This window comes from Canis aureus, chromosome 11 (assembly GCF_053574225.1).
Source record: "Canis aureus isolate CA01 chromosome 11, VMU_Caureus_v.1.0, whole genome shotgun sequence".
Taxonomy (NCBI): Eukaryota; Metazoa; Chordata; class Mammalia; order Carnivora; family Canidae; genus Canis; species Canis aureus.
In genome coordinates, this window is record NC_135621.1 from 62,504,524 (window position 1) to 62,528,793 (window position 24,270).

At 37.8% G+C, this 24,270-nt stretch overlaps 1 long non-coding RNA gene across 17 annotated transcripts in view; it reads right to left on the bottom strand.

The window, feature by feature from the left end:
• Positions 1-24,270, bottom strand: part of LOC144324204 (uncharacterized) — a 285,014-nt gene that overhangs the window by 76,562 nt on the left and 184,182 nt on the right. For 10 of the 17 annotated variants that reach the window (XR_013389727.1, XR_013389726.1, XR_013389723.1 and 7 more), the window contains one exon: positions 23,514-23,601. This is a non-coding gene — a long non-coding RNA (uncharacterized LOC144324204). Of the gene's footprint in view, positions 1-4,734; positions 5,216-5,960; positions 5,999-6,900; positions 7,191-14,791; positions 14,996-15,300; positions 15,366-23,513; positions 23,602-24,270 lie in introns of those variants that run through there. The other 7 variants (XR_013389721.1, XR_013389722.1, XR_013389716.1 and 4 more) reach the window with 7 other exon arrangements.

Consider the following 24,270-nt stretch of genomic DNA (forward strand, 5'->3'; position numbering starts at 1 on the left):
AAAACCACCAGAAGGTAGTAAGTGTTCATCAAGATGCAAAAGAAAGGGAACCCTTGCATATTGTTGGTAGGAATGTAATATGGTACAACAGCTATGTAAAACAGTACAGAGGTTTTTTTTTAGAGTTACAGATAGAATGACCAAATGATCCATCAATTCTACTTTTGTGCTTATATCTAACAGAATTGAAATCAGGATCTTGCAGGGATATCTGTGCTCTCACCTGCACTCATTGCAGCATTATTCGCAATAGCCAAGAATGAAAATTACCCTTGTCCATCAACAGATGAATGAATTTAGAAATGTGGTATATACATACCTATATAGAGGTTTTCTTTTTAGCTTCAAGTTTTTATTTAAATTCCAGTTAGTTAACATGCAGTGTAATATTAATTTCAAGTGTAGTGATTTATCATTTACATACAACACTCAGTGCTCATCACAACCAGTATCCTCCTTAATACTTAATATTACTTAATTATTAATACTTAATAATCCTCCATCATTCATTTAACCTATACCCTCACACACCTCTAGCAACCCTCAGCTTGTTCTCTACAGCCAAGAGTCTGTTTTTAGGGTTTGCCTCTCTTTTCTTGTCCCCTCTATGTTCATCGGTTTTGTTTCTTAAATTCCACATATTGAGAGAAATCATATGGTAACTTGTCTTTCTCTGACTTACTTCACTTAGCAGAGTACTCTCTAGCTCCATCCATGTGGTTGCAAATGGCAAGTTTTCATTCTTTTTTATGGCTGAGTAATATCCCATTATATATATGCATAATATATATACTATATACTATATATAAAATGTATACTCTGTGTGTGTGTGTGTGTCCATTCATTAGTCTATGGACATTTGAGCTCTTTCCATAATTTGGCTATTGTCAATAATTCTGCTATAAACATCAGTATGCATGTATCCCTTCGAACCAATATTTTTGTATTCTTTGGGTAAGTACCCAGTAGTGCAATTGCTGGATCATACGGTAGTTCTCTTTTTAACTTTTTGAGGGATCTCCATATTGTTTTCCAGAGTGGCTGCACCGTTTACATTCCCACTAAAGTGTAAGAGGGTTCCACTTTCTCCGCATCCTTACCAATATCTGTTGTTTCCTGTGTTGTTAATTTTAGCCATTCTGACAGGTGTGAGGTGATATCGCATTATAGTTTCGATTTGTATTTTCCTGATGATGAGCAATGTCGAACAACTTTTCATGTTAGCCATTTGTATGTCTTCTTTGGAAAAATGTCTATTCATGGCTTCTACCCATTTTTTACCTGGGTAATTTGGTTTTTGGGTGTTGAGATTAAGTTCTTTACATATTTTGGATACCAACTCTTTTTTTTTTATTTTTATTTATTTATGATAGTCACACAAAGAGAGAGAGAGAGGCAGAGACACAGGCAGAGGGAGAAGCAGGCTCCATGCACCGGGAGCCCGACTTGGGATTCGATCCCGGGTCTCCAGGATCGCGCCCTGGGCCAAAGGCAGGCACTAAACCGCTGCGCCACCCAGGGATCCCCCATGGATACCACCTCTTTATCAAATATATTGCTTGCAAATGTCTTCTTCCATTCCAAAGGTAGCCTTTTAGTTTTGTTGACTGTTTCTTTTGCTGTGCAGATGCATTTATCTTGAAGTCCCAACAGTTCATTTTTGTTTTTTTATCCCTTGCCTCTGGAGACATATCTAGTAAGAAGTTGCTATGGCCAATGTCAAAGAGGTTACTGCTCGTGTTCTCCTCCAGGATTTTGATACTTTCCTGTCTCACACTTAAATCTTTAATCCATTTTGAGCTTATTTTTGTGTTTGGTGTAAGGAGGCAGTCCAGTTTCATTCTTTTGCATATAGTTGTCCAGTTTTCTCAACACCATTTGTTGAAGAGACCATCTTTTTCCCCATTGGATATTTGTTCCTGCTTTGTCAAAGATTTGTTGACCATGAGCACATTAGTTGTGCGCTCATTTCTGGGTTTTCCCTTCTGTTTCATTGATCTATGTGTCTATTTTTGTGCCAGTACCATACTGTATTGATCTCTATGGCTTTGTAGTATAACTTGAAGTCTGGAATTGTGATGATTCCAGCTTTGCTTTTCTTTTTCAAGATTACTTTGGTTATTTATTTATTTATTTTTTTGTGGTTCCATGCAAATTTTAGGATTGTTTGCTCTAGCTCTGTGAGAAATGCTTGTAGTATTTTGATAGGGCTTGCATTAAATGTGTAGGTTGCTTTCAGTAGACATTTTAACAATCTTTGTTCTTCCAATTCATGAACATGGAATGTTTTTCCATTTCTTTCTGTCATCTTCACTTTCTTTCGTGTTTTCTGAGTATAGATCTTTTATCTCTTTGTAATGACACACTGGATCAAATGAACTTAACAGATATAGATATATTCAGAACTTTTCATCCTAAAGCAGTGGAATAAACATTCTTTTCAAGTGCACATGGGACATTCTTCAGAATAGATCACATATCATATCACAAATCAGGCCTCAATGGGTACAACAGGATTGACGTCATACCATACCTATTTTCCAATTACAATGCTATGAAACTTGAAGTCAATTACAAGAAAAAATTTGGAAAGACCACAAATACATGAAAACTGAAGAACACCCTACTAAGGAATGAATGTCATTGAATGTCATTCAATGACATTGAATGTCAATGAACGTCAACCAGGAAATTAAAGAAGAAAATTAAAAATACATGGAAATAAGTGAAGACAAAATGGCCCAAAACCTTTGGGATGCAGCAAGCGTGAGCATAAGAGGGAAGTAGATAGCAGTACAGGCCTACCTCAAGAATCAAGAAAAATCTCAAATACACAACCTAATCTTACACCTAAAGGAGGTAGAAAATGAATAACAAGTGAAGCCTAAAGCCAGAAGAAGGAAATAATAAAGCTTACAGCAGAAATAAATGACATAGAAATGACAACAACAAAAAAGCCCCATTAGAACAGATCAATGAGGGGTGTATGGGTAGCCCTGTCAGTTAAGCATCTCCCTTCAGCTTAGGTCATGATCTCAAGGTCCTGGGATCAAGTCCTGCATCAGGCTCCCTGCTCAGCGGAAAGTCTGCTTCCCCCTCTCCCTCTGCCTCTCTCTCTTCCCATTGTACTCTCTCTCTCTAAAATAAATAAAATCCTAAAAAGAAAAAGAACAAATGAAGAAGGTTTCATTTTCAATGAAATCAGGAGCTGGTTCTCTGAAAAAAATAATAAAATTGATAACCCCCTAGGCTAGATTTATCAAAAAGAAAAGAGAAAGGACTCAAATAAATAAAATCACTAATGAGAGAGGAGAAATCACAAGTAACACCACAAAAATACAAACAATTGTTAACAGAATATTGTAGAAAATTATATGCCAATAAATTGGGCAATGTGGAAGAACTGGATACATTCCTAGAAACATATAAACTACCAAAACTGAAACAGGAGGAAATAGAAAACTTGAACAGACCAATAACCAGCAAAGAAATTGAATCAGTAATTAAAAATCTCCCAAAGAACAAAAGTCCAGGGCCAGATGGCATCACAGGGGAATTCTATGATACATTTATAGAAGAATTAATACCTTTTCTTCTCAAACTATTCCAAAAACTAAAAATGGAAGGAAAACTTTCAAACTCCTTCTATGAGGCCAGCATTACCTGACTCCAAAACCAGACGAAGACCCCACTAAAAAAGAGAAATACCAGCTAATATCCCTGATGTACACAGAGGCAAAAATTCTATACAAAATATTAGCAAATTGAATCCAACAGTACCTTAAAATAATCATTCGCTACAATCAAAAGAATGCATAAGAACCATATGATCCTCTCAGTAGATGCAGAAAAAACATTTGACAAAGGATAGCATCCATTCTTGATAAAAACCGTCAACAAAGTAAGGATGGAGGGAACATGCCTCAACATCATAAAGGCCATCTGTGAAAATCCATATCTAATATCCTCCTCAGTGGGGAAAAATTGAGAGTTTTTCCTCTAAGGTCAGGAACAAGACAGAGATGCCCATTCTCACCACTGTTATTTAACATAGTACTGGAAATTCTAGTCCCAGCAATCAGAAAACAAAAAGAAATAAAATGCATCCATATTGGTGAAGAAAAAGTCAAACTTTAACTATTTGTAGAGGGCATGATATTCTGTATAGAAAACCTGAAAGACTTCACAAAAAATTGCTAGATCTGATGCATGAATTCAGTAAAGTCACAGGATACAAAATCTGCCACATTTCTATACTCCAATAATGAAGCAGTATATAGAGAAATCAAGGAATTGATCCCATTTACATTTGCACCAAAAGCAATAAGGTACCTAGGACTAAATGTATAATAGAATATTATTCAGCCTTTAAAAAGAAGGAAATCCTATTTCCAACAAATGGATGAACCTGAAATACATTATGCTAAGTGAAAAAAGAGTATCAGAAAGACACATATTGTAAGATTCCACTTATATGACATATCCAAAATAGACTCATGGAAGCAGAGAACAGAATGATGGTTGCCATGGGCCAGGGACAAGAGAAAACGGGGAGGTATTCAATGGGTATAAGGTTTCAGTTATGCAAGATGAGTAAGTTCTGGAGACTGGCTGTACAACATAGTGCCAATAGCTAACAACACAATACCATGCACTTACATTTTTGTTAAGAGGGGAGATTTCATGTGAAATATTCTTACCATAAAAAACGGGAGGGGGACACAAGGAAACGTATAGAGGTGATGGATATTTTTATTACGTTGATTGTGGTGATGGTATGTGTGCTGCCGAAGCAAGCACTTGATTGTGGTGATAGTATCATGGGTGTATGTATTACATATAACTAAACTCATCAAATTGTATACATTAAACATGTATAAAGTCATAAAAAATATGGTAGTAGTGATGACAGGTAACTTCCCAGGGTAGGTCACAGATGGGATAGCTTCTGTTTGGCTCTTGCTGTCTTGGATTGCTCATCTTGGGGAAGCTGGCTGCTGTGCTCAATAGCCTGTGGAAAGGCCCATGTTGGAAGAACCAAGGTCTCTAATAACAACCAGTACCAATCTGCCCATCGTGTGTATGAGCCACCTTAAATCCTTCAGGCCCTTCCCAGACCTCTGATGAATGCCAACATCTTGACTTCACTCTCATGAGGATATGTCAGGTCAGAATCAGCCAGCGAAGAATCTCCAAGATTTCTGGCCAACAGAAACTATGAGGCAATAAAGGTTTGTCATTGATTGAGGCCACTAGGTTTTAGTGTAATTTGTTATGCAGAAGTAGATCATTAATACACAATATTTTCTGGTAGCTTTATTTGTAATAGTAAAAAAATCAGAAACAATTTAAACTTCCATCAATAAGGGTATGGTTGAATAAATTATAATTAATCCATATTGTGAAACATTATGCAACTATTAAATTAACAAGGTAGCTCTATGTAAATCTAAAATAAAAAAATCTTTAGGAAGTATTAAATAATAAAACTATCAAACATTATGTATTGTGTCAACTTTTACAATAGAATACAGTTGGAAATGAAATATGTAATTTACATATACACCTACATGCATTTGTCTGTATTTGTATTATGCTTTCAGAAACTTCTGGAAGAGAGGATTGGCCTGAATGAGGTAGCAAGGAGATTTCACTTTATACACTTCTATATATTTGGAATTTTTTAATAACAAACATGTTTTATGCACCCATGTTTACTTTCCTAATTTTATTTTAAAAATTAAACTAATGAAAAATAAATGAAGTAGTATTCTATTCTTTTAAGAGCTTTCATTGTTGATATTAGCTAATTACCTCAAAGTACAAGATAAGAAAATAAGATAAAGCCAAAATGTAGAATTTACTTTAATAGCTTTGTGGCTATGAAAAAGCAGGTGAAATGACTATTAGTTTTGAATCCAAGCCAGGTGGTTTTATGTCATTCTCTGGTCACAGCTTACCTGCCTGTTGAATGGGGTAGCGGATCTCAACAGATGACCTGGGCAAGGAATAAGAATGATTTGGCCCAAATATACCACTGATGTTGCACAAAGTCCAGAACCCACACCAAATAGCAGATGGACTGTGGGTCGATAGTGACATCTTCATGGACAAAGGACAACACATTAAAGAAGGGGATGAAATAGATGTCTACCTGTGGGAGCTATTGATTGGGTTTAATGCTGGGGCTTTTATCCTGTTATGCTGCATGTAATATGCTGAGGATTTCAGAAAAAAATAATGCATGGGCTGTCCCAAGAACCAGAGGTCAAAAGGGAGTGGATAATAGAATTTGAATAAAAAGGAAAAATTGATTAGCTGATAGTGATTATTAGGCCAGGTTACAGAAGGCAATATTACAACTAGCAGAGCTTCACTAAAGGACACTCATCCCTTAATACAAAGCCATCTGAATCAACCTGAAGTATAAAATATGAAGACTCAAGTGACCAAGGCAAACTTTAATTGGGATTGCACATATTACTTCGAAAACATCACTAAAAAGGCTCCTTGAGAGTGTTTATGTAAAACCTTATGCTTTTCTTTCAAAGATTCCTTATGAGGAGTTCCAAAAAAATTCTTTAATTCCAGTTTATAGATTTTCCTTATTTTAATGTTCTCATCTCTGGTGTAGGCATGTTATAAATGGAATTAACTACATTACTAATGCTTTTAATCTGATTTTACTGGTGCCTAGGGCAGATGACTAAGAATCAGCATGTGTGTCGTTAAAAGAAAAATATAGTTATATAGAAACAAAATCACACGTCCCAATAAACATATCTATCAGTGCATTTTATTTATTATCCCAACTAGCCATAGCACAAGGCCCTGACTGCATGTCTTGAAAAAAAGGTAGCTACAAAGCAGTTTGTATGGCTGCTAGAATAAAAAACTTACCCTTGATCAAAGAACTGGCAAGAAGAGCCACAATTTGATGGGTTCCTTTGTCTGTAGCTCCTGAATTTTAGTCCTGGAACTACATATTTGTGAAATACTGCAAGCATTTTTGTAAGACTATTCACATATAAGAAATAATTGACAGTTTTAATTCAGTCACATTAACTGCCAAACAATCCACTGGATTGCTGCAGGGGTGATCTGATTTGGCTATTCAGATAAACGCAGGATCAGTGCTTACTGGCTACTGTTGATTGAAAGTCCTCTGTGTTGAGGCCACAGCTTTGAATCTGGTAACAAGTGAAGGAAAGAAATGTTAGAGTACATGAGCTGAGAATTTTAAACGTAAAGATTAAACAAAGAGTATGGCAAAGTCCAAAGCATCAGAACTGGTTCCTGAAACCACAGTGGGCTCTTGCCTCAACTTACATTTGCTTGTATTTAGTTTGGAATATTTCCAAATTCTGTATGATGCCCAACATAAATCATCTCAATATGAATGGCTGCCATCTCCTCCCATCACCTATCGAATCTGCTCATTGACTCAGACATAACCAGTGACCTTGCCACGTGCTAAAATCTGCCCTGACCACCCTTGTGCAAGGGGTCCTGGGGGTCCCCTGCCCTCTCATGATACTTTCTGAGCTACTTAGTAGGCAGCAACTCTTTCTTTTGGTCATTGTATCTCTTGTTATTTTGGATATTTACATTTTTATGCTATCACTTGACTTTTTACATTGATCACTATACAAAGTACACGGGGAGCTATGGGGGTACAAATGATTGTGTTTCATCTTCTTTTCTTGCGTTTCATTTCCTGTCCCCACTTCCTCACTACCACTGGGCCTGCTACAGTGTCTTATGCTGGGAAATCCTTATAACACATTTGTTGTGCAGTTTGAAAACCATGATACGGTCAGCCAGCCCTTCGGCACTTTGCAACTCCACTGGGACAGGACGATATTTGCACCCAAAAAAGCTTCACCACCATTTCGAAAGCAGAGGCAAAGGTAGGGGAAATATGTTTAATGAAGAATAAGAATATTTTCACAATACAGTTGAATCTTCCCAGTGTGCTTATAATGAAGTGGGTACTATTAATTCTATTTTACAGATGAGAAACCAGACAGAGAAAGGTTAAGCAATTTGCCTAAAGCCAATCTGATTTGAGAGCTGATTCAAGCCCAGGTCAGCTGGGTTCTATCCTCTAGGCCAATTCAACAAAAACATGAGGGGCTGCATGAATAATCTGCAGAGCAAGGTGACCACTGAGGGATTGTGTGGAGTGATGAAAGCAGACAGAAATGGGTCACCAATCAGGTAAGACTTCTTGAATGAGGGATCATTGAAAGGAGAAAAAGAGATGGAATACAGCCCTGAAAAATAGAGGATCAAGCAAGTGGAGCAAGGTAATAAAGGAAAGAAAAAGCATTTGCCATTAAGACTATAGAAATATTTACAGTTGGTTTCCAATCTCCTCATATTTTCTTTCTAGCCAAACAGCAATAAAGGTATGTGGGAAAACATATATATTAAATTACTAGGTGTCAGATTTCTGATTTGATAACACTTGGTATAAAAATAACAGTTATTATTACTCTCCATTTATCTAGCTCTGAGCGTGTACACAGCACAGTATAATACATAGAATTTATCAGAGGAGGGACGAAATTGGTGCCCCAAGGGCTTTCCAAGTAGAAGACTGTGTGGCATCTGAGAATCAAGGCACTGCAATCACATGGATGTAGGGTGGCCTCCTCTCAAGGCTGTGGTCGAAGATGTGCAATCCTATTGCAGGAGGCCTTTTCCTTTTGTGGGATAAGGAAAGAGATTTCAGTGTCCATTTTTTACAAAGAAAGATGTTGACTAGAGCCTTTTCCTAACATTATGTGCCCCAGATTACTACATGAAAAACAAACAAGCAAACAAACAAAAAGCCAACCAAACAAACAAAAAAACCCAAGAACCAATTTTCCTCTAAACACTGCTGTCTTTTGAGTGATGAGTGAAGTTCAGTGATGATCCAGTGAGACCCTCCATCTGGAAGCAAGGGCAGATGGGCAGCCTTCTTCTCAGGGGCCCAGCAAGACAAGTTTAGGCTCATAATGATTAGGTGTATTAGTTATAAAGTATAGCAACTATAGCCTCAAGAATGCCCTGCTTATGCACCATTGCTCAGAGACTCAGAAGACAACCAAGAGAAAAACAAAGTTAGCTGAAGTTCCTTCATTTCCATCAGAGCACAGGCCCTCAATCACAGGTTGTTAACTTGTACTCTGGACACAAGTTTCATAAACTTGGTTTTATAGTTTCCCAGCATTGATAATTTAGCAAGAGCAGATGAGAAGTGCGTGGGGAAGCAGAGAGCTAGGCAACAGGGAAACAATGGAAAAGCTGAGAAAGGTAGCCAGGATTGGGATGGGATGGAGTGACAGGGCACAGAACACACAATCCTAAAACTCAGTGGTCCCTGACAACATCAGGGTCTGTCCAGGGTTATAACCCAGAGTTCAGCTCATCCTTGTTTGACTTGCGATGAATTATATATCCTCCATAATAAAATAATTACATTTTATGTTTTTAAAAAGAACTGTGACATTCTGTAAAAGTAAATACTGAATCAACTACTCCAGTGGAAATAAAAAAGTAAAATAATTGGAATAAAGAAATTAAGACAAGAGAGCTCATAATGTAGGGTAATCGCAGTAACATTTGGACTTAAGTCTAAATAACCACTGTCAATTGTTATGAAGATTTAAGGCAAATGTAACAAACAAATTTCTTAAATTCAGTGGTAATGCAGAATGCTAACAATCATTTCGAAAATAATCCCAGATATTTCAAAGAAATATGTCAGAGAGAAACTGAAATCATTTTAAAGTTCACTTAACACTGAGTAAGTATTTATTGAACCCCTGTTATGTGTCAGGAGTTATACTAGGTTCTAGGGTTCTAGAAAAAAAATACAAAACAAACAAACCAGCTCTTGCCTGAATTACAACCTCACATGTGAACAGACAATAAACAAGTATATAAATCTACATTGTCACCCCTGGTTATGATACATGGAACAAAGAAGAATAAACCAGGGTAAGAGAGTCAGGGGACATTCAAGCGGAGAGATAGCTACTATTTTTGATATGGTGTTTTTTGGATATTCTTTCTTAGGAGGTCACATTTAGACAGAACCTCTGAAAAATAACATGGCCATTCAGAGGAAGAACATTCCAGGAGAAGTGCTAGGTGAGTGCAAAGGCCCTGAGGCAGCACTGAATTTGGTGTATTTGAGAAATAGCTAGAAGCAGAACAAGAGAGGGAGGAAAGGTAAATAAATGACTGCAGACATGGGTAGTATTCCAGCAGAACAGGATCTACTGCTGAATTGGATGTGGGATATGATGGGGAGAGGAAATCAAAGAGGTATTTTAGGACCCTCTCTCTGAACTCCTGGTCACTCGATACTGGGATACTAGGTAATGGTGGACCCAATTACTGAGATGCGGGAAAATGAGGAAAAAAACAAATGAGGGATTCTATTGAGATTTGGAGGGGTTGGCCTGAAGATCAATGCCTGGGATCCATCAGAGTATAGATGGAGGGTAGAGCTAGGGGACCGGCCAAGAGACACCAGGCAGGATAGATGTAGGAGCCAACCGGCTAGAAAGCTGGCTTGTGACACATGCCAACATTTAGAAATGAGCAGAGCAGGGGGGAGTCCGAAAAGGAGCAAGGAGTTCAAGAGTCTAAGAAAAGCCACAGAAATTCGAGTTCTAAGGATGGAAAAAAAAAAAAAAATCTCCAGAAGGGGTGAATGAACAGCAGGCTCATTGCCTGAGAGTTTAGGTAAATCAAGTGAACTCTGAGAAACCCCCATCAGACAGAGGGGAGTGCTGGGAGACAAATTTATAGATTTACAGTTGATTTAAATTTCTGACAATGACAGAGAAATGTACAAAGTTGAAAGTTAGAGCCAACATCTAATCTAATAAATATGCCATGGTGCTGGGTGGGGATCACTCCCACCAAGCCCCTCCCTGGCCCGTGGCCCGCTGTCTGGTGACCTGTTTCTGATTGATAGGAGGGTGTCACATCCTTGGGTACAGTGGGATGCAGGCCCCAGGGTGGGATCATTCCTCCCTGGTACAGTGGATCCTATATACCCAGGAGATAAATCAGCCCGCTGTGTAGAAAAGGGCTAATCCAAACAATTTAGAGAAAGGGAAGTATTAAAGACGCTGATGGTGAGGCTACGAAACTGAGTGGCAAAAGGCCTCTCAGTTGTCCAGCAGTGACTCGCCTTGGAGAAAACTAATTCTAGTACATAGTGTTTTTCTTCTTGTTGCTTTTGGTTTGTGCGTTTTACTTATTTTCTTCATCAAGCTGCGTCAGTTAACTGGAATTCTGTAGGGAAGAAGAGCAAAGGGCTGTGGTGCTTTTAGGCGGAGGCATGGTGTGGGGGGCCAGCAGCCACACAGGGCCCGGGCCGGCCTCTACCATTGTCAACATGTGTTGTATGGAATCACCTAGGGGGAGGAAATTTAACCATCAGTGCCATATATTTTTTTTCCTTATAATCACCTATATTTTATTGTCCGTGGTGGTGGAACTGAGGATGCATGGTAATATTCCTTTTTCTTTTCTAAGTACTCCATGACCAGGGGGAAAAAGAAAGAAAGAAGACTTCCATTGTGATGGTGCAGCAGCCAAGATTTAAAGGTTGTGCTGGACTTACAATTGAAATGCAAATCACTCTTTGCAAACAACCTCCTGCTGAGGCCCAAATTTTTACAGATCAGGTTCTGCTGTCCTGATGAGGAATCACTGCACAGCATTTCCCAGGATTCACAAATTAGTTGCTGTCTAAGGTATCATTTTCTACGTTATAATTGTAACTTACCAGAGGAAACTTTGTCACAAAAGACAGTACCCCGTGCTTGCATTATTTTTCCAGCTGCACCGCCACTAAGGATCCTTTCACACACAATAAAAATACACACATCACGACCTCCCTCTCTGAAATACACACTCCTTGAATATAAACATTTTGAGAATATTGGTGTGCTTTTCTTCCCCTTCCTTTTTAGATGTGCAGGTGGTAAAATACTGGCTGCCATGAACTGCAGACAATAAATAAAAATTACCAGCTTCTTATGGCTGCCTGATAGAAATGTGCCAGCTTGGAAAAGCCTGATTCTCCGGGCACAGTGATTCCCTGGGAGAAGAAGTCCCTGGATATTCATTTGGGTCCTGAGCGCTCCTTAGTGCGTGGGGAAGCCTTGTCCAATTCAGACGTGCTTAGCTGCCCTGGAAACAGGACCCTAAAAGTTTCCCTAAAAGGACCCTAAAAGGTTCCCTCTCCTTCCCCAGGTTCAACAATAGGCTGAGAGTCTAAAAGCCAAAGTTGAGTGATGAAATGATAATTCATGGTTGTACGAGGTGGGTACCAGTAAGCTAGGACTCTTGCGCTTGGTCTTGTTACAGACCTCGCTCGCAGAGTTGTCCGAGACAAAACCCGACGTGTCTCTGGACATCAATCTCATATATAAATGTTCTGGATCAGAGTTCCTCAAAGAAAAGTCTGAGAGCCACCTGTCCCAGCAGCACACAGGGAGCCTGTTCTCAAAAGTGTTTCTGGGGATTTATCCCCAGAGACTCTGACTTATTATCCCTAGGACATGCAGTTTTAACCTGTTCCCCAGATGACTTCTATGCATGCTGAATTTGAGAAACACTGCAGTAGATGAACTCTGAAATTCCTTCCAGACTTAAGGCTCGAGAAATCCACGGGTTAGTCAAACATAGTCACCATGAACACTGTGTCCCTCTACCAGTAATATTGATCTTTGTGTCTTTATAGATCTATATGTCTATATCTTGTCTATCCATCTCTATCCATATGTAAAGCTAAGTTTATGTCTACACCTACATCTGCATCTGTATCTATAGCTCCAAGAGAAATAGAAGGCAAAAGCCGACTTCAGATGGGGTCACTATCTGCATCTAGATAGAACCTACCAGAGGTCCTCTCCACCCAAGTATATGATCAAAGGCCCCACCAACTGGGCAAGCTATAAATGTGATGAAATCTCAGAGGTCACCTTCCACGTCCCCTGGCCACTCTTACAGGTGGGGCCATGTTCTGCTGGGGCAGGAGAGATTCCTCAGGGAGGGACACAAGTAGAAGGAAGAGCAGGGTCCTTTCCTCAGCCTCCATGGTTTGGAGAGGAGGAAAAACTAATGAACAAGGTCAGAATAGGCCTTCAATGACCTCAGTTTCTTTGATGAAGTAGGTGGGAGAGAAATATATTGGGAGACGGGAGGAGAGAAGGACTGAAGGAAATTAGGAAAGTTTGGAATGATTATTGAAGAGAAGGGGTGTGAAATCTAAGCAAAGTCCATAGAAAAGTGTGAGTTGCTTGAGCCCTGCCTGGGATGAACGCTTCTGGAATTTTATCATCGCTAATCAGCTTGATTGTGAGGTTGTTTATAGTGACATTTAATCCTTTGAAAACCAGGGAGACTGGATATGTTTTCACATCTTTTCTGGTCATATGTTTTATGCATGGTGAATTATCTCTTCATATACTTTGTTCATACATTTTATTACTTTCTTCTTTAATTTCTTTGACCATAGATGTATTTATGGTCATATCCTTCAGTGTGTGCACTGCAAGTAATGTCCTTCACTTAATTTGTGTTCAAGTACTTGCAATGTACATACGTTTTTATTTGTATGTACCCAAATCTACTGAACTTTCTCTTCACATATTCTTCAATATTTATTAAACTTACAAAGTCTATACTGTCGAAGAGACCCAAATATTTCCAAGATTTATCTTTGCAATTTTTTTCTTCCCCCGGTGTTTTGCTTCACCTGATAAGATAAAGGTATCTTGATCTTTATCTCCTTCAGATGGCTAACTTCCGCCTGAATTATACAGTCAACTTCCAATTATTTGTTAGGGAGGCCAGTATAAATAACATGCATGGTTATAATACTATGAATAATTCCCCCAGAAAATACAGCAACTTGCTTTTTTTTTTTTTCTCCCTGTAAAGCTTTCATTTCAATAAACTCTTTATTCAAAGTATCAGTTTATAATGATAACATTTTTCTTCACAAAAAGATAAGCCTGGTTTCTTTAGGTGACTCTACTGTATTGGGCCTTAGTCTTCTTATCTATAATGTAAGACATTTGTTTTAGGTGATCCTCAAAGGCTTTCTCAACTTTGAAACTGTGTTATTTGTAGGAGCACTGTGAACACCTGCCATTGTGCTAACTAGAGATACAAAACAACCTGTCTTCCTGAGACTAGGGGCTCAACATTACTGCCTTCAGGCCATACCTGGCCAGTGGCCAGTTTTTAGAAGGCCTTTGAGCTAAGAATGGTTCTTATATTTTTTAAAGAGTTGCCAAACAATAACAAAAACAATAAGAATATTTGGCAGAGGCCCAGAGATCATGCGGGGTCCTCAGAGCCTCCAACAGTTCCTATGTGGTCCTCTGTAGAATCTGCTGACTGACACCTACTTCCATGTCAGCAGTCATGTCTTTTGTTATCACGGGCATACCTCCAAAAGCACCATCGGCAGCGAACATAACGTGTACCATATTTCCTTTTCGTCTGGGCACAAACTCAGAACACATTTCCCTTCCTCCCTTGCAGACAGGGCTGGCCACTAACTGAGTCTTGCAGAATGGAGCGTGGGTGGATATGATGTACACCACTTCTAGACTTCTGCTAAATCTCTCCCCTGCCGGACATCCAAATACAGTAGATCTACGTACACCCCCTCCTGTGTATGCTAGCCAGGAGTTGATCAGAAGACACCAGCACTTTAGGAGATGGGGGACTCATAAAGCGGAGGGGACTTGAGTCCCTGACTGACCCGATGGTAGGCCATCCACCGACAGAGAACAACACATTGAACTTCATGTGAGTAAAATGTAAACTTGTGTTGGTGAAGATGGCAAATGTAGGAGTTCATTACAGCTGCTACTATTTATCCCAGCGAATGCAGGGCTTCTTTCGCCACGGCTCAGCTAGCACATTGCTTCTGTCTGCTTTGAGCCAGGAAATCAGAGCACAGATCCTGTGAAAAACAGAATTGTGACGCTGAGGACTGGTCAGTTTCTGAGTGAAAGGAGAATTCGATGACATCAATTTGAAACAGTGATTTGGGTAGATCAGAGGCCTTTGTCCATTGGCTGGTTAGGCTAGGACTATTTTTTCTGAGACACAACTATTTTTTTTTTTTCAGAGAGATAACTCCAGTCAAATAAGTGGAGTGTCAGACCACCAACGTGAACTGCATTGAGGTTCTCCTTTTCCTACTCTCGGGCTGGGGCTAATCAGAGTGGAATGGCTTCAAGTGAGTAAGAGTGCATTTCAACTAACCATTCATAAAGTTGAGTTCCGAAGATATAGGAAGAAGAATTATCCTCTTTGGACATCCCTATTGCCTGGGAAAAAAATCACAGAAATAGTCCTAATAAGTTTCTAAAACAGAGAACCTCCATGACAGTACAGAAAATGCTATCTCCAGAATATTCGTATATGACAACAACAAAATTAATGAGTAGATGCGACTATGAAGACAAAATTGTCCCAAGGACAGCAGTTGAGAGCATGACTGAATTTAGGAAGCCTGGGTTTGAATTCTTGCTGTGCCACTGACTGCATGACCTCTTATGACCCCAGTCTCTCTGATAACGCTGTTTCCTCATTTGTAAATAGGGGAGAATGACACTAACAACACCTGCTTCTAAGAATTGTAACAAAACTTCAGTGATTTACTATTTTTAACTTAAAACAGTGCTGGCACAATAGGTGTTCATTCATCCTAAATATGACATGATTCAAAATAAGGGCACCAATCCAATAGGTGAGGTCTAATGTCACACTTTGAAAATCTCCACGTCCCCTCCTTTCAGTCATGCACTTCCGTAAACACCTTCCTAGTATTTCGCTGTTGCTGAAATCATTCAATTATTCCTTCCCAGCCAAATTTTAAGTTATGGATACAGTTGCAACAAGTGGGCAGGATAGGAAGGGCATTACAGTGGGATGTAATGACAGGGAAAAGAGCGGTAAGGCACGCAAGGGTGTGTCGGGGGAGATCAGTTCTGGCGGCCCTCATCTCTATAGAGCGGCACTTTTTGGAGGCCAGAGCTCTGTGTTCTAAGAGTGAGACTTAGAGGCCAAAAGCACCTTCCTATCTTCTCTGGAGGACAGAAGAGGTTAGCTTTTCTTTCAAAGCACTGTCAACTCGAGATATGTGTAAGTCTTCTCTTTATACTGAGTTGGAGAGAAAGAAGCAAAAATATTCATGATCAGAAGGGAAAGTTCATTTTGGAGAAAACCTTCAAGTTGCTACCACACACACACACACACACACACACACACACACACATTTAATTGCTTACAAATGACCAAAATTCTGCAGTTTAGATTATCTGAGAGTCTGAATATTTGTACATTATATATATATATATATTTTTATCAGTATGCCTGGCTTCCCTTTGTTAAACTTTATATAGTTTCTCAGAGCAAAGCATAAAGAACTGTATCCTTATTCAATGCATTTTGAAAAGATTGTTTTGTTTTCTTCGAGGAGGAGGAGATACTTTTGTCATAAAGCTTGTAGTCACCTTGTTTGCAATCTCTTAAACAAGTGATCATTTATCATGGAGAAAAATAAATTCACATACCATATGCAATATGAACACACTAGTTTCTGCTATTAATTCAGAATTCTTAGTCCATCCTGCATGTTTTATAGCCTAACATAGTGATATGAAAGGAATTTTATATATTTTAGTTCTGTCCCTCTGCTGGCAGTGGAAGTAAATCCCAAAGTATTTCAGCAGGTGCTATTAATATGCAAATAACAGAGAATACACTATTTCTAATAGACCTCCCAACTGCATGGGAGGCATCGCTGTTGGAGCAAATTAGCTTTCTGTAATTTGCATGCTTTTCACAACCTCCTGGGATTATATTTTAGATCAGAGACAATAAAAGCATATGCAGTTAGCTTAAAATGTAACTAATTTTAGACTTTGAAACAATTTTAACCTAACTTCTTTGTGGTGTTAAACAGCTATTTGCAAAGAAACTTTTATAACAGTCTATAATTTTCATAGCATTGATTTGCCATTAATGGCTCCATCTCTCCATAGCATGAAAACAAATGTGGTCACAGACCAGGTGTATAGGTTTCCCGATTGACTGAATAGATACAAGGGGCTGGTGAACGGGAGGCCTGGGAGTATGCATTGTGTGGGCAGCTACAAAGAATAGCATGAAGCAAGAGAAAACATGAAATTGGCCCAAATGGTATGATCAGCCAAAATGTTTCATGGCCAGAGCAATCAGCCAGAAAGATAAAGCCAAATTATTTGGGGTACCATGTAAGTCTCACAATATTTAAATACCTAAGTAAGTAAAACACTAAATACACTGATAGATAATATTGTAACTATTTCAATTTATATCTTACAAGCAATGTGGTTTTAGAACTATTGTCCTATGTCATAGAAATTCGGAAAGTTCCTTGAAAAATACTATCCAGTCTGGCAACATAAGTAACTGGGACTTTAACATTAATTCAGTAGGACTAAGTTTTCTTGTTGCTCTATCAATGAGAAGATGAAAATTGCACCAGCCTATACATATTTTGTTGAGGAAATAAGTTATTTTGATCCCTTCCTGGACTGATAAGCCAGTTTTAAAAAAAAAATAAAAGTAGTTAGATGATTTTTTTAGTGTTCTGTTGTCTTAAATCCACACATGAAAATTAAATTGAAGAAATGAAATAATTAGATGTTTAAAGCTAAATGTCGCCTTTGAGTATGTGGTTTTGATTTGGAGCCCAAATGTCTAATGACTAAATTATTCTGCATTTCCTTTTGTTTCTATAGACACGGCTGCATCATAAGTTTAAAATACAAATATGTCATAGGAGAAAATGTCATAAATGGGAGTTACTGGAGATTTACTGTCTAAATATGTTTCTTAATCATTTGTCCAGTAACCAATAGCTGACTAGAGAAGAAGAAAACAGAAGACTTGAGGAAAAGAAGGTAACTTTGCTGTGAAGAAGGAATATGATGATGAAATGCTCATCTAATACTTTTGGTTCCATCACATACAAAGATTCAATGCTGGTAATTTCTGCCTCATGATTCTTGCTGAAACGTGTAAATCAACTTACAATAAATAATCTGGCCATTTGACAGACTTTGGATCCATAAAGTAAAAAACAATAAATTTAAATATGATAAATTCAGCTAATTCAATCATCAGGCATATGTACATATTTATATGGATAGAGTAGCAGTTTTGTTTATCTGTGGATTCAAGTTTTAAAGATATTATTAGGGATCCCTGGGTGGCGCAGCGGTTTGGCGCCTGCCTTTGGCCCAGGGCACGATCCTGGAGACCTGGGATCGAATCCCACGTCGGGCTCCCAGTGCATGGAGCCTGCTTCTCCCTCTGCCTATGTCTCTGCCTCTCTCTCTCTCTCTCTGTGTGTGTGTGTGACTATCATAAATAAATAAAAATTAAAAAAAAATTTAAAGATATTATTAAAAAAATAAAGATATTATTTTTTACTCAATGATCATATTTTGGACAATTAGTCCTGTATGTCAAATGGCAAGAGAATCCATGTATGGTATACATAAGTAAAGCTAGACACTATGGAAACAAGTTCTTTGAACATGAAAAATTATATTGAGAATAATGATAATTTTGTAACAAAATTAAGATTATCTAATAACAAGTAAATATAAAACATATTAGTATATATAATTTTATGTGTATCATAAATTTATATAATTAATCTAAGTTATAGCACAGCTTATATTTGTGTATCATTTCTTCTTCGATATCTTTAGGACTTTGTCTTCAGTACCTCTTATTCCTCTTTCTTCTTTAATAATATAACCCCATGCAATGGCTTTCTTTTCACTTGTCTGTTGACAATTCCTAAGCAGTGCCTTCAGTTTTTATGATTGTTTTTTTCTCTTAAGCTGAATTTAACCCATCCTATGCATCCTTCAAAGTCTAGTTCAAATATAGGCTCCCCCATGAAGGCTTCAGTGATGCTGCCGGCCCAAATCCACTTCAGTTTTCTCAGAAGTCCCATTGCCCTCAAATCATTCTCATCTTAAAAATATGGCACTTCCTCCCTTTTTAAATTATATTGAAAATGCCTTATTTTCTCTGACTACCGTATGCTTCCTGATAGTAAAGTTTGTTATTGTACCCTGAAACCAATTCCTTAAAAATAGCTGAGACTCTAGAAATAATGATTATTAACAAATAAAGTTTCTATGAGGATTATTCTCTTATAGACTGTTAGATATGCAAACATATTTCCCTCTCCTCATATTTTTTAAACAGCTATTTATTCTTAGAGAAATTAACTCTGAAAAACTCAGACCACATTTTCAGACTAAACCAGTTTTGACTACTTTTGTGTGACCTCAAGTACATCATTTATCTCTGCTGTGTCTGCCTTTCTATTTGTAAAATATTAAAAGCTCACTCTCTCAACTGCTCTGAGCTTCTGTGAGGATTATCCACAGCAACGCACTTTGCATGAACATGTTCTGAAGGCAGGTTTTTATAAACAAAGACTGGCAGTTCCTGATATTCTAGTTCTGGCCAGCGTGGCTTCGAGCCTTGCAGTATCTAAGGGTTGCTCAAGGCCCTGGCTGCTTCTCCACTGGGACAACATCTGAATGTCCTCATCTTTAGTTACGTGGCTGGCACCTCCATGAAAAAGCCCTTTATAGTCTTTTCTCATGGAATGGGTGTTTGGACATGATCTCCTTACCAGCTGACTTCAAGTCAAGGAGAACTTTTTCTGGCAACTGATGTGAAACAAATTCTGGTCAGACATATTTAGGGCCTCAAGTCACAGACCTGTGTTTATTTTTATTGAAAAAGCACAGAGTGGGAGACTTGGCCCCACGGCCTTTTGAGCTCTACACAATAGCAGAGCTCTGGGTCCAGCAGTACATAGAAAGTTGTTTCAAGTATTTTAACCAAAAAACACAAGAAGATGATTAGTTTTTATTCTGGGCAACTAAAGATTGCCCTTCTAGGTATACCACACCAGTATAAGCCAGAGAAGAGATTTCTTTTCCAAGAAAATACTGCATTTGTCATTCATAAAGTTATCCCAAACACTCCCCACCTTAAATAATCACAATAGTTTTGCCTTTCTCTAGAAATCATGGATTCTATCACAACCTTCCCATGTTCCATCCTTTAACATCAGAACTTCTCTCTTGCAGATGATATTTTGAGCAATGGTAATGCTGAACATAGTTTTTTTTTTTTTTTTAGCAAATTCCCCACATCACACCTTTTTTTAATAGTAGTATTTTTATCACTATATTGTTCCATGCCACTAAAATCTTATGGGCAAGGCTTCTCTTTTTTTAATATTTTAATTTTTTAAAGTTTTTAATTTTAATTCCAGTATGGTTAACTTACAGTGTTATAATAGTTTCAGGTGTACAAATAGTGATAGAATAATCCTATACAGTACTCAGGGCTCATCATGATAAACCCAGTCTTTAATCCCCATCACCTATTTCACCCATCCCTCCACCCACCTCCCCTCTGGTAACCATTAGTTTGTTCTCTATGGTTAAGAGTCTGTTTCTTTCTCTTTTTCTTTTTTTTTTTTAAGATTTATTTATTTATTTATTTATTTATTTATTTATTTATTTATTCATTCATTCATTCATGAGAGACACAGAGAGAGAGACAGAGACACAGGCAGAGGGAGGAAGCAGGCTCCTCAAAGGGAGCCCAATTTGAGACTCGATCCCAGATCCTGGGATCATGCCCTGAGCTGAAGGCAGATGCTCAACCGCTGAGCCAACCGGGCATCCCTCTGTCTCTCTTTTTCCTTTGCTCATTTGTTTTGTATTAAATTCCACATATGAGTGAAATTATATGGTATTTGTCTTTCTCTGACTGACTTATCTCTCTTGGTATTATATTTTTAGCTCCATCCATGTCATTACAAATGGCAAGGCTTCATTCTTTTTTATGGCTGAATAATATTCCATTGTGTATATATACCATCTCTTCTTTATCCACTTGGGTTGCTTCCATAATTTAGCTATTGTAAATAATGCTGCAATAAATAGGGGGTGCATACATACTTTCAAATTAGTGTGTGAATCCGGGATCATACGGTAGTTCTATTTTTTTTAAATTTTTTGAGGAGCCAGTTTGCATTCCTACCAGCAGTACAGAGGGGTTCCTTTTCCTTCACATCCTTGCCAACATCTGTTGTTTCTTGTGTTGTTGATTTTAGACATTCTGACAGGTGTGATGTGGTATCTCATTGTGGTTTTGATATGCGTTTCCCTGATGATGATTGATACTGGGGATCTCTTTTCATGTGTCTGTTTGCCATCTGTATGTCTTCTTTGGAGAAATGTCTGTTCATGTCTTCTGCCCATCTTTAATTAGTTTTTTTTTTTTTTTGGTGTTGAGTTGTATAAATCCTTTATGTATTTTGGATACTAACTCCTTATTAGATGTGTCATTTGCAAATATTTTCTCCCATTTAGTAGGTTGTCTTTTAGTTTTATTGATTGTTTCCTCTACTGTGTAGAGTATTTTTATTTTGATGTAGTCCCAACAGTTTATTTGTGCTTTTATTTTCCTTGCCTCAAGAGACATATCTAGAAAAATGTTGCTATGGCAGATGTCAGAGAAATTACTGCCTGTGGTCTCTTCTAGGATTCTTATGGTTTTAGGTCTCACATTTAGGTCTTTAATTCATTTTGAGTTTATTTTTGTGTATGGTATAAGAAAGTGGTCCAGTTTCATTCTTTTGCATGTAGCTGTCCAGTTTTCCCAAGGCCATTTGTTGAAGAGACTTTTTCCCATTGTATATTCTTGCCTCTTTTGCCAAAGATTAATTGACAACATAATTATGGGTTTGTTTTTGGGCTTTCTATCCTATTCTATTGATCTATTTGTCTATTTTTGTGTTAATATACTGTTTTGATTACTACAGCTTTGTAGTATAACTAGAAGTCTAGAATTGTGATAATTCCAGTTTTGTTCTTCTTTTTCAAGATTGTTTTGGCTATTCAGGATCTTTTGTGGTCCCACACAAATTTTAGGATTATTTGTGCTAATTCTAGAGCAAACAGTTTTCTAGTTCTAGTAAAAAATGCTATTGGTATTTTGATAGGGATTGCATTAAATTGCATTATATTGCTTTGGGTAGTATGGACATTTTAATAATATTTGTTCTTCCAATCCACAAGGGAACATTTTCTCATTTGTGGAATGTTTCCCATTTTGACAATGTTTTATAGTTTACAGAGTACAAGTCTTTCACCTCCCTGGTTAAGCTTATTCCTAGGTATTTTATTATTTTTCATGTAATTATAAGTGGGATTGCTTTCTTAATTTCTCTTTCTATTGCTTCATTATTAGTGGATAGAAATGCAATGGATTTCTGTACAATGATTTCCCCATACCTTTTTTCCCCATATATCTTCATGGTCTAAATTTGATACCTTTGATTAATACTGGAAACAGTTTTGTCACAAGAAATGAGTCTTCTTACATTAACTTCCCTCAAGCCCTGTCCATGCGTGGATCATTTTTTATTTGTCATGAAAAGGATCACAATTTGCATGTATTGAACACCATTTGTGAGGCAGCCACTATGCTAGGAGCCATGCATTGTCTCCTTCAATCTTCACAACTATCCCTAGAGGTAAATAACATTCCGCTTATTTTAAGGATGAGAAAATTGAGTCTATGGTGGGCCCAAAGTAAAACTGCTAGATGGTGTCAGAGCTGTTATTTATATTCAAGGCAAGGTTATTGCAGCTTCCACATTCTTTCCATTATACAACCAAAAAAGAATACATCAGTACGCATAAATAAACATAACGACATATACACATATGTATACCTATACACAGAATACTTGTTGCTGAAGCTTCATTACACATAAAGCAATTTGTAGTAATTAGACAAAAATTTGTCATTTTAGTAATAGGTAGATGAACTAGGTACTATCCTAACCGTCTGTTTGTTACATTGTTAAGCAGTGTTTTAGAATGCTATCGGCACAGATTCATATATAAAAATATTTACATGTTTCACATATAAACAAGAAAACTCGGTAAGCTAGAATAATTTTCTTCAAAATAGTCTGATGACATAACCTCACTCTTTTAAAATTGCATATGACCCTGATTCAGCAGCCTATGGTACTAGGAGGACACACTGGCAGATGCTCAACAAGCATCAGGTGTTTCAGCTAGAAGAGGGTTGAGCAGACATTCAGATTGGAGGTGGGTAAGAGGCAGTTACCATCCACAAAAGAAGGTGAAGACCCAGATTCTGGATATGGGGTCCTGGTCCAGAGCAGAACTAGCAGCCATTCTGATCTGAAACTCAGCGTCTGATGGACTAGCCCAGGGGACCTAATTAGCCCTAAACACAGCAGGTGTTTCCACAGTCTGCAGCAAGACCTAGCCTATAGATGGTCAAATGCTCACAGTTTCAAAGATTAGAGGGCTTAAGAGGCAAGGAGCTGCCCAACTCACCCCAATCCTCTTCTATCTATTTCTTAGTCTTCTTTTTTTAAAGCTTTCTGGAGTATGATTACTCCTCAGCAGACCATGGAAAATGTGCCTGGGAATAAATGAAATTAAACTAGTGATTCAAGAATTCTTTCATAATGCAATCCGAACCAGTCTTTACTAATGAGGCCAAAATATTTCCCATCCAACTGAAGTCCTGCAATTATTTAAATGTGTAAGTGAAACCATTCTTTATACCTTCATTCACAGTCCATTTAAGTCAGAAACTGGGCTTACTTGGTTTACTAACTGAACATTAAGGACCACTTGAGCAGTTTAAGAACTATCAACAGTTGCAATGGCCCATAATAAATATATATACAATTATTTCTATATAGATTGTCCTTCATTTTTGAAAATGACATTGGCAATACAGGTACCAGTCATGTGCCTAACTCTTCCTGCATGGCTAGGATTTTAGTGCATATCTGTATGGGGATTTTCCATTTATAGGGCACTTATTATCTCATTTATTTATCAATATAATCCAACATATAATTGTTCTTATTAATATATAATTAAGGAAATATAATTCAATGATGTTGGATAATACAAGATGGATAAAACCAGGAACTGAAAGACCAAAGTTCTTAGCATATTGCATTCATACATATCATAAATAAGCATGATTTTTCTTTCATAGTTGCCATGCAAAATTCTGTGTTGCCTGTCATACTTGCATAGTCGTCCCTTACATAAAATACAAAGCCCATTTATGAGG